The sequence below is a fragment of the Oncorhynchus gorbuscha genome, linkage group LG10, assembly GCF_021184085.1.
Source record: "Oncorhynchus gorbuscha isolate QuinsamMale2020 ecotype Even-year linkage group LG10, OgorEven_v1.0, whole genome shotgun sequence".
In the NCBI taxonomy this organism is placed as follows: Eukaryota; Metazoa; Chordata; class Actinopteri; order Salmoniformes; family Salmonidae; genus Oncorhynchus; species Oncorhynchus gorbuscha.
This window is the reverse complement of record NC_060182.1, coordinates 91982986-91991861: the sequence shown is the minus strand read 5'-3', so window position 1 is coordinate 91991861 and position 8876 is coordinate 91982986.

Genomic DNA, 8876 nt, shown 5'->3' with positions numbered 1-8876 from the left:
GGAATACTACAGAACATTCTATTGGAATACTACAGAACATTCTATTGGAATAGTACAGAACATTCTATTGGAATACTACAGAACATTCTATTGGAATACTACAGAACATTATATTGGAATACTACAGAACATTCTATTGGAATACTACAGAACATTCTATTTGAATACAACAGTGGTCTACTGGAATAATACAGAACATTCTATTTGAATACAACAGTGGTCTACTGGAATAATACAGAACATTCTATTTGAATACAACAGTGGTCTACTGGAATACTACAGAACATTATATTGGAATACTACAGTGGTCTACTGGAATACTACAGAACATTATATTGGAATACTACAGAACATTATATTTGAATACTACAGTGGTCTACTGGAATACTACAGAACATTATATTGGAATAATACAGAACATTATATTTGAATACTACAGTGGTCTACTGGAATACTACAGAACATTATATTGGAATACTACAGAACATTATATTTGAATACTACAGTGGTCTACTGGAATACTACAGAACATTATATTGGAATAATACAGAACATTATATTGGAATACTACGGAACATTATATTTGAATACTACAGTGGTCTACTGGAATACTACAGAACATTATATTGGAATACTACAGAACATTATATTGGAATACTACAGAACATTATATTTGAATACTACAGTGGTCTACTGGAATACTACAGAACATTATATTGGAATAGTACAGAACATTCTATTTGAATAGTACAGAACATTCTATTGGAATAGTACAGAACATTATATTGGAATAATACAGAACATTCTATTTGAATACAACAGTGGTCTACTGGAATAATACAGAACATTATATTGGAATAGTACAGAACATTCTATTGGAATAGTACAGAACATTCTATTTGAATAGTACAGAACATTCTATTGGAATAGTACAGAACATTCTATTGGAATACTACAGGAATACTACAGAACATTATATTGGAATAATACAGAACATTCTATTTGAATAGTACAGAACATTCTATTGGAATAGTACAGAACATTCTATTGGAATACTACAGGAATACTACAGAACATTATATTGGAATAATACAGAACATTATATTTGAATACTACAGTGGTCTACTGGAATACTACAGAACATTATATTGGAATACTACAGAACATTATATTTGAATACTACAGTGGTCTACTGGAATACTACAGAACATTATATTGGAATAATACAGAACATTATATTGGAATACTACGGAACATTATATTTGAATACTACAGTGGTCTACTGGAATACTACAGAACATTATATTGGAATACTACAGAACATTATATTGGAATACTACAGAACATTATATTTGAATACTACAGTGGTCTACTGGAATACTACAGAACATTATATTGGAATAGTACAGAACATTCTATTTGAATAGTACAGAACATTCTATTGGAATAGTACAGAACATTATATTGGAATAATACAGAACATTCTATTTGAATACAACAGTGGTCTACTGGAATAATACAGAACATTATATTGGAATAGTACAGAACATTCTATTGGAATAGTACAGAACATTCTATTTGAATAGTACAGAACATTCTATTGGAATAGTACAGAACATTCTATTGGAATACTACAGGAATACTACAGAACATTCTATTGGAATAGTACAGAACATTCTATTTGAATAGTACAGAACATTCTATTTGAATAGTACAGAACATTCTATTGGAATAATACAGAACATTCTATTGGAATAGTACAGAACATTCTATTGGAATACTACAGAACATTCTATTGGAATAGTACAGAACATTATATTTGAATAGTACAGAACATTCTATTGGAATAGTACAGAACATTCTATTGGAATAGTACAGAACATTCTATTGGAATAGTACAGAACATTCTATTGGAATAGTACAGAACATTCTATTGGAATAGTACAGAACATTCTATTGGAATAGTACAGAACATTCTATTTGAATAGTACAGAACATTCTATTTGAATAGTACAGAACATTCTATTGGAATAATACAGAACATTATATTGGAATAATACAGAACATTCTATTGGAATAGTACAGAACATTCTATTGGAATAATACAGAACATTCTATTGGAATAGTACAGAACATTCTATTTGAATACTACAGTGGTCTACTGGAATACTACAGAACATTATATTGGAATAATACAGAACATTCTATTTGAATACTACAGTGGTCTACTGGAATACTACAGAACATTCTATTTGAATACTACAGGAATACTACAGAACATTCTATTGGAATAGTACAGAACATTCTATTTGAATACTACAGTGGTCTACTGGAATACTACAGAACATTATATTGGAATAATACAGAACATTCTATTTGAATACTACAGTGGTCTACTGGAATACTACAGAACATTCTATTGGAATAGTACAGAACATTCTATTTTAATACAACAGTGGTCTACTGGAATTGTTATGCTGGTGAATGAGGACCCAAAAGCGACTTAACAGAAACAGAGTCTTTATTCCAGTCTTTAACAAAAACGATAATCCTGGAAATTATCTCAGGAAAATACAAACAGGAAAACTGAAATCCTCTCGTCAGTAGAGAGGAATGACTGGAGACGTGACCACAGACTGCAGGTCGCCTCGGGAAGGCACAGGCCGTAGCTGACATAGACACCTGCTCACACGCAGCATCTGAAGAAGGCAAAAACACGACGGAACAAGAACACAGCACAGCAAACATCGAACAAGGATCCGACAAGGACAGAAGCGGAAAACAGAGGGAGAAATAGGGACTCTAATCAGAGGGCAACATAGGGGACAGGTGTGAAAGAGTAAATGAGGTAGTTAGGAGAATGAGGAACAGCTGGGAGCAGGAACGGAACGATAGAGAGAGAGAGAGGGAGAGGGGGAGGGGGAGAGAGAGGGATAGAAAGAGGGAAAGAACCTAATAAGACCAGCAGGGGGAAACGAACAGAAGGGGAAGCACAAGGACAAGACATGACAATATATGACAAAACATGACAGTACCCCCCCACTCACCGAGCGCCTCCTGGCGCACTCGAGGAGGAACCCTGGCGGCAACGGAGGAAATCATAGATCAACAAACGGTCCAGCACGTCCCGAGAAAGAACCCAACTCCTCTCCTCAGGACCGTAACGGGAGACGATGAAGAGGGAATCTAGGGCTATTACTCTTATAAAAATGAGACACGGGTAGAGAACTGTAAGCGTTAGAGCAATCAGGACCAAACAGGCCAGGAGAGTAACAACTAGGGACAGACTGAGACACAGCAAGGCTAAGACCAGGAACAGGAGAGAGCGGTGGCTGTGGACAGACTGAGACACAGCAAGTGCAGGAGCAGAACCAGGAGAGAGGCGGTGGCAGGGGACAGACTGAGACACAGCAAGGGCAGGAGAGATGCGGTGGCTGGGGACAGACTGAGACCCAGCAAGACCAGGAGCAGAAGCAGAAAAAAGTTACCGGACTTATTCTGCGCGCAGTCCGAACAAGCAGCCACGAAACGGCGCGTGTCACGCTCCTGAGTAGGCCACCAAAACCGCTGGCGAATAGAAGCAAGCGTACCCCGAACGCCGGGGTGGCCAGCTAACTTGGCAGAGTGAGCCCACTGAAGAACAGCCAGACGAGTAGAGACAGGAACGAAAAGAAGGTTACTAGGACAAGCGCACGGCGACGGAGTGTGAGTGAGTGCTTGCTTGACCTGTCTCTCAATTCCCCAGACATTCAACCCGACAACACGCCCCTCAGGGAGAATCCCCTCGGGATCGGTAGACGCTACAGAAGAACTGAAGAGACGGGATAAAGCATGAGGCTTGGTTTTCTTAGTACCCGGGCGATAAGAAATCACGAACTCGAAACGAGCGAAAAACAACGCCCAACGAGCTTGACGCGCATTGAGTCGTTTGGCAGAACGGATGTACTCAAGGTTCTTTTGGTCAGTCCAAACGACAAAAGGAACGGTCGCCCCCTCCAACCACTGTCGCCATTCGCCTAAGGCTAAACGGATGGCGAGCAGTTCACGGTTAGCCACATCATAGTTACGTTCCGACGGCGACAGGCGATGAGAAAAATACGCGCAAGGGTGGACCCCATCGTCAGTATGGGAGCGCTGGGACAGAATGGCTCCCACGCCCACCCCCAACGCGTCTACCTCGACAATGAACTGTTTAGTGACGTCAGGTGCAACAAGGATAGGAGCGGATGCAAAACGCTTCTTAAGGAGATCAGTACAACAATCATACGACCGGTGAGGAGGGAGGGAGGTGGCTCTAGACCGACTGAAGACCGTGCGCAGATCATGATATTCCTCCGGCCCTCCTGTCAAATCACCAGGTTCCTCCTGTGAAGAGGGAGCAGAAGAAACAGGAGGAATAGCAGACATTAAACATTTCACATGACAAGAAACGTTCCAGGAAAGGATAGAATTACTAGACCAATCAAAAGAAGGATTATGACACACTAGCCAGGGATGACCCAAAACAACAGGTGTAAAAGGTGAACAAAAAATCAAAAAAGAAATGGTCTCACTATGGTTACCAGATACTGTGAGGGTTAAAGGTAGTGTTTCACATAATATACTGGGGAGAGGACTACCATCCAAGGCGAACATGACCGTGGGCTCCCTAACTGTCTGAGAGGAATGTCATGTTCCCGAGCCCAGGCTTCGTCCATAAAACAGCCCTCCGCCCCAGAGTCTATTAATGCACTGCAGGAAGCTGCCGATCCGGTCCAGCGTAGATGGACCGGCAAGGTAGTACAGGTACTTGACGGAGAGGACAGTGTAGTAGCGCTTATCAGTCGCCCTCTGCTTACTGATGAGCTCTGGCCTTTAACTGGACATGAAATGACAAAATGACCAGCGGAACCGCAATAGAGACAGAGGCGGTTGGTGATTCTCCGTTCCCTCTCCTTAGTCGAGATGCGAATACCCCCCAGCTGCATGGGCTCAACACCTGAGTCAGTGGGGAAAGATGGTAGTGTCGGGGAGAGGGGGGACACAGTTAACGCGAGCTCTCTTCTATGAGCTCGGTGACGAAGATCTACCCGTCGTTCAATGCGAATAGCGAGTTCAATCAAAGAATCCACGCTGGATGGAACCTCCCGGGAGAGAATCTCATCCTTAACCTTAGCGTGGAGTCCCTCCAGAAAACGAGCGAGCAACGCCTGCTCGTTCCAGTTACTGGAGGCAGCAAGAGTGCGAAACTCTATAGAGTAATCCGTTATGGATCGATTACCTTGACATAGGGAAGACAGGGACCAGGAAGATTCTTTCCCAAAAACAGAACGATCAAAAACCTGTATCATCTCCTCTTTAAAGTTCAGATAATCGTTAGTACACTCAGCCCTTGCCTCCCAGATAGCTGTGCCCCACTCCCGAGCCCGACCAGTAAGGAGTGATATGACGTAGGCGATCCGAGCTCTCTCTCTTGAGTATGTGTTGGGCTGGAGAGAGAACACAATATCACACTGGGTGAGAAAGGAGCGGCACTCAGTGGGCTGCCCAGAGTAACATGGTGGGTTATTAACCCTAGGTTCCGGAGACTCGGAAGACCAGGAAGTAGCTGGTGGCACGAGACGAAGACTCTGAAACTGTCCTGAGAGGTCGTAGACCTGAGCGGCCAGGGTCTCAACGGCATGACGAGCAGCAGACAATTCCTGCCCGTGTCTGCCGAGCATCGCTCCCTGGAACTCGACAGTAGAGTAGAGAGAATCCGTAGTCGCTGGGTCCATTCTTGGTCGGATCCTTCTGTTATGCTGGTGAATGAGGACCCAAAAGCGACTTAACAGAAACAGAGTCTTTATTCCAGTCTTTAACAAAAACGATAATCCTGGAAATTATCTCAGGAAAATACAAACAGGAAAACTGAAATCCTCTCGTCAGTAGAGAGGAATGACTGGAGACGCGACCACAGACTGCAGGTCGCTTCGGGAAGGCACAGGCCGTAGCTGACATAGACACCTGCTCACACGCAGCATCTGAAGAAGGCAAAAACACGACGGAACAAGAACACAGCACAGCAAACATCGAACAAGGATCCGACAAGGACAGAAGCGGAAAACAGAGGGAGAAATAGGGACTCTAATCAGAGGGCAACATAGGGGACAGGTGTGAAAGAGTAAATGAGGTAGTTAGGAGAATGAGGAACAGCTGGGAGCAGGAACGGAACGATAGAGAGAGAGAGAGAGGGGGAGGGGGAGAGAGAGGGATAGAAAGAGGGAAAGAACCTAATAAGACCAGCAGGGGGAAACGAACAGAAGGGGAAGCACAAGGACAAGACATGACAATATATGACAAAACATGACAGGAATACTACAGAACATTCTATTGGAATAGTACAGAACATTCTATTTGAATACTACAGGAATACTACAGAACATTCTATTGGAATAGTACAGAACATTCTATTTGAATACTACAGTGGTCTACTGGAATACTACAGAACATTATATTGGAATAATACAGAACATTATATTGGAATAATACAGAACATTCTATTTGAATACTACAGGAATACTACAGAACATTCTATTGGAATAGTACAGAACATTCTATTTGAATACAACAGTGGTCTACTGGAATAATACAGAACATTCTATTGGAATAGTACAGTGTTCTTGTCATGCAGGTGAAAGTCTTTAATCCAGTAAAGTAAATACAAACAAAAAACACAACTTTCACTCGAAATCTACTGGAATAATACAGAACACTCTCACTCGAAATGACGAGGACAAACTTCTATTTGAATACTACAGTGGTCTACTGGAATACTACAGAACATTCTATTGGAATAGTACAGTGTTCTACTGGAATAATACAGAACATTCTATTTGAATACTACAGTGGTCTACTGGAATACTATAGAACATTCTATTGGAATACTACAGTGTTCTACTGGAATACTATAGAACATTCTACTGGAATAATACAGAACATTCTACTGGAATACTACAGAACATTCTACTGGAATACTACATAACATTATATTAGAATACTACAGAACATTATATTAGAATACTACAGAACATTCTATTAGAATACAACAGAACATTATATTGGAATAGTACAGTGTTCTACTGGAATACTACAGAACATTCTATTGGAATAGTACAGTGTTCTACTGGAATACTACAGAACATTCTATTGGAATACTACAGTGTTCTACTGGAATACTATAGAACATTCTATTGGAATACTACAGTGCGTTCTGTTGGAATACTACACTGCGTTCTATTGGAATACTACAGTGTTCTACTGGAACATTACAGAACATTCTATTGGAATACTACAGAACATTCTATGTGAATACTACAGAACATTCTATTTGAATACTACACTGCGTTCTATTGGAATACTACAGCACATTCTATTGGAATACTACAGAACATTCTATTGGAATACTACAGTGTTCTACTGGAACATTACAGAACATTCTATTGGAATACTACAGAACATTCTATTGGAATATATAGAACATTCTATTGGAATACTACAGTGCGTTCTATTGGAATACTACAGCACATTCTATTGGAATACTACAGAACATTCTATTGGAATACTACACTACGTTCTATTGGAATACTACAGTGTTCTATTGGAACATTACAGAACATTCTATTGGAACATTACAGAACATTCTATTGGAATACTACAGAACATTCTATTGGAATATATAGAACATTCTATTGGAATACGACAGTGCGTTCTATTGGAATACTACAGTGTTCTACTGGAATACTACAGTGTTCTACTGGAATACTACAGTATTCTACTGGAATACTACAGTGCGTTCCATTGTTGACATCTCAAAAAGTTGCAAATTCAGTCAGAACTGAATATCAGCACATCAGACAAACACCCAAAACGAACTTTCGAGGTCATTACCCCCTCCCCCATCCACGTGATTCACAGACAGATAGCTGAAGTATCTAGTGTGTTAGAGAGAGAGGGTTTCTCTGTGATGTATGCACACATACTGTAAGTGGCCTGGTTGGTGACGGGTGGGAACATGGAGAGAGAAAGAGAAAGGGAACACAAATCCTTCACTATCTAACCCTGGAATATCCAAGGCCTGTGGTCATCTGCCTTTGGCCCAAAGAGCAGGAACCTGGACTTTACCAACGAAATTGGAAATACAGACATTGTCATCTTACAAGAAACATGGTATAGAGGAGACGGACCCACTGGTTTCCCTCTAAGTTACAGAGAGCTGGTAGTCCCATCCGCCAAACTATCAGGTGTGAAACAGGGAAGGGACTCAGGGGGTATGCTAATTTGGTATAGAGCAGACCTAACTCACTTAGATTAATCAAAACAGGAACATTTTACATTTGGCTAGAAATTCAAAAGGAAATTATCTTAATGGAGAAGAATATCCTCCTGTGTGCTATCTACTGTATATCCCCCACTAGAATCCCCAGACTTTATTGAAGACAGCTTCTCCATCCTGGAGGGGGAAATCAATCATTTCCAGGCCCAGGGACATGTACTAGTCTGTGGCAACCTAAATGCCAGAACCGGGCAAGAGCCCCAGAAAACCTGAGTCTACGCCTTCACTATGGTGAATCGCGAGAACTATACAGTAATAAATAGCCTGTGGAAAAAGAAGGAACAGCATGTCAGAAATCAGATCAATGTAGATGAAGAACCCATAGACTCTAACCACTTCTAAACATACAACAACACCAAGAATTATCTATCCAAAATGGAGATGAGTAAACCACTTCTAAACATACAACAACACCAATAATTATCTATCCAAAATGGAGATGAGTAAACCACTTCTAAACATACAACAACACCAAGAATTATCTATCCAAAATGGAGATGAGTAAACCACTTCTAAACATACA